Source organism: Halyomorpha halys, unplaced genomic scaffold, assembly GCF_000696795.3.
Source record: "Halyomorpha halys isolate HHAL.00 unplaced genomic scaffold, Hhal_1.1 Scaffold47.1, whole genome shotgun sequence".
Classification (NCBI taxonomy): domain Eukaryota; kingdom Metazoa; phylum Arthropoda; class Insecta; order Hemiptera; family Pentatomidae; genus Halyomorpha; species Halyomorpha halys.
In genome coordinates this window covers 1,155,414-1,158,671 of record NW_027114806.1, presented here as the reverse complement: position 1 = coordinate 1,158,671, position 3,258 = coordinate 1,155,414, and the positions used below count along the sequence as shown (strand labels likewise).

The following is a 3,258-nucleotide window of genomic DNA, read 5'->3' as shown; positions in this document are numbered from 1 at the left end:
CGACGTGCAGTTTCCTTTCTTTTCAGTCTTGTGTGAGGATTCCAGGTTATTCGTTTGTTCAAATGTAGTCCAAGGTAGCCGATCTGTTCGACAGGGGTAAGAGTAACATTATTAAATGAAACTGTAGGGCAGTCAGTAGGTTTTCGACCAAGGGTAAAGGTTATTTGATGGGATTTGTTGGAATTTATCTTAATCCTCTAATTACGATACCATTCCATAAAAAAAAGGTAAAAACATTTTCTGTATTTCGAGGAGAGTAAATTCATATGTTTATGTACCGTTGGAAATACGAGTTTTGTCTCTTTCTTACGATAGTAATAAAGTATAGATTTGCTATAGTTGAAGACAATATAACCACTTAAGTATATTTAAATAATCATATATATTTTGTTGTATATCTAAAGTTTTAATTTACCAATTAATGCCGCATTTATTTATTTTTAGAAGTTATTTGTTTGGTCTATTTTTACGTATTTTTAAAGATTTGAAGTCGATTAGCTGAGTACCTTAGGAGCAACGAAGAATTGAAAAATTGTAAACAAAAAAAATTGGTTTGTGATGAAAGAAAACAGAAATAGTTTTTAGTTCTAGCACAAAAAAACAAACAAAAAACAAACAACATAAATATCGAATTAATTTTTGGTTATAGGCCTGTTACATCAATGAAAGAGAATAATATTGTCTTTTCGGTAGACCAACTGTTGTACAAAGAGGTGATCTGGGTTTAGATTTAGCTGGGTGTTCTTCAGAGGGTCCTCCAAATTTGACACAAAATAATAATTTCATCATTGCATAGACTACTTTAAAGATATATTTAAATAAACATTCCTATATTTAGCAGTTAACCATAATTATATGCATTATATAGCTAAGCTATTCGGGTATTAATATTAAGATAATTTATCATATTTTTAATTAGAAAAACGTATTAACACATTTACATACAAGTCCGTCCTTTTAGGAAGACTACTTACAGAATAGCGATTAATAAGATGGGCGTGTAAAGTTATAGGGCCTGGTAACAAAATGTTATGGTTCCTAAAATGTTAATAACTAAATCTACGGGTGACTGTTCTAGAGGTTACGAGGGTTCAATTTCATCATCATTTTCCTTTATGTTCTTGTCATAATTTTTTTATAGTGTTAAATATTTTGTTTAAAAGTTAGAATATAACATTAAGTTAAAGAGTACAGTTCGAAGCATATTTCTGAGTGTGCCAGTCGGTCGCCTTGAGGTAAATAAACAATCTCGCCCCGTTGGAACCCTAACACACATTAGTTCACTTTCATTTGGGCTAATAGTCGGCGAAGTTGGAAGCTCCACTTTCATGTGTACACTCGATTTCATTCCCCTTTCTAATAGCTTCTAATAACTCCTCTCAAATGGGGCTATATTATTGGACCATTTACAATTTCATTAATTAGGCATTTTTTCAATTCACGTATTAGCAGGAAATTGTCCCTAAGCAACCATAACTGCCATTAAATAGGAAAATTCGATTGCAATCATCAGAGATTGCCGATTGATTGGTTAATGAAGGTATGGTAATATAGAGATTTATGAGTTGTTTTTTTTATTCGCTTAACAGAACAAGTTTTACTCCGATGAAGTCGGTGAAAGCTTGTGTCATACCCTCCTTTTTACAGAATTCATCTATTAATTTTTTTTTTGTTTAAATTGTTGTTATTAGTAAGCCTGTAGAAGATTTTTAACGGGATGTGTGCTCATTGGTAATCTATTAGTGAATTGGATCAGGTTTTAGACGGAGAAAGTATTTAATTATGGCAGCTTTTAATTTAAACATATTTTAATAGAATAGAAATTATATCGAAAAATGTTTTAGTAGAAAGGCGGTGCGAAGCTGTTGGAATCTGATGCCTTTGCTTGTTAGTATATGGGTGATAATAAAATAGCGGTTAATTTGGAACCGAAAACTCTTATTCAAAATTAGAAAAAAAATCAATTTCCTTTCATGGTTGTTGGAATTTTAATTAATGCAGCCAATTATTAATGATAGTCCATAATATTACATTTAGTATCACGAAAGCTACTCCTGGGTTAAGTTAAATTGAAAACTTAATATCTTGATTTTTTAGAATTTTTAGTTGTAAACTTTTTTTTTAATTATTTATTTAATGTAATTTACTACTGTACAAAATGATACAAAAGGTAAATATGTTGTATGTTTCATATACACTTAAAATCTTGGGAAGGAACCACCCATTGGTGGTACTTCAAACATTAATTTAAATTAGAAGGTCCCGTGGCCATCTTCTTTTCAGACGACTCGGAGAATTATCAGGAATTGTTAAGGATGAAAGATTAAGAATTAATGGGTTAGGATGGTTAAGGAGTTTGGAATGAAAAGACGCATTTGTAGACTTTTAAAATTGTATTTAGTAAAATTTAGACGTTATTTTTCCTTTCAGTGTGAAAAGTTAATGTTTAATTTGGCTTATCATTTAATTTTCATCATAGTATCTAACGGTCTGATGAGTCAACCGGAGATGTCAGGATCAAGCACAAAGCGAATAGTCCATTATCCAGTAGTTTTTCAATCTAAGCAATTAATCGGAGCTAAACCATATTTTTTCCTAGGAGCGGATCAAGTCGTAAGTGGAAGGATTATTGTAATACTGATCTTATTGATAGGAGAACATTGATGGTTTCGGCATCGAATCTTTGAATTCTTATAAGCCTTTGATTATTATGTATTATTACTATACTTAGTGATAAAGAAAGGCGCAGGAGACCCTTTGGGCAATGGGACCTACTTTAAACGAAAGAGGAACGTTCCGCACACAATCTTGGTTTCGTGGCCTCTTTATAAGTTTTTTCTCTTCAATAAATTATTATTTAACGAAATTTTATTTTATTTCCTTATTACATCAATGGAAATGCGATCGTTTGTTAAAAAAGTTTTTACTATGAAGTAATTTTCAATGGAAGAGGTTATGGGTTATCGTTATTAACAGGATATTAAAGCGGGTCCATTGTTATTCTCAATTTTGCATAAAATTTAAATTTTTTATAAGATTTTCAATAACATTTTTTTAAGGGTTTAAGGGGGGTGGTTTCTGATATTATACTAACTAGTATTGTATAGGATATGAAGAGTTAAACTTAAATAAAATGCAAATCACTGAATTAAGCTATACTGCATCCATTAAAATTCTAAACTAAAAATCTTAATTCGATATTTTTAAATACCAGGGCATTCAAAAAGTCCTGTCGTTTTTCGTTTGTTCGTTGTTTAT

General features: G+C 30.8%; 1 protein-coding gene across 3 annotated transcripts in view; it reads right to left on the bottom strand.

Annotated features, from left to right (window-relative positions):
* LOC106689696 (puratrophin-1) overlaps window positions 1-3,258 on the bottom strand; it is an 898,854-nt gene that overhangs the window by 293,006 nt on the left and 602,590 nt on the right. The gene's annotated exons all lie outside the window — the stretch shown is intronic.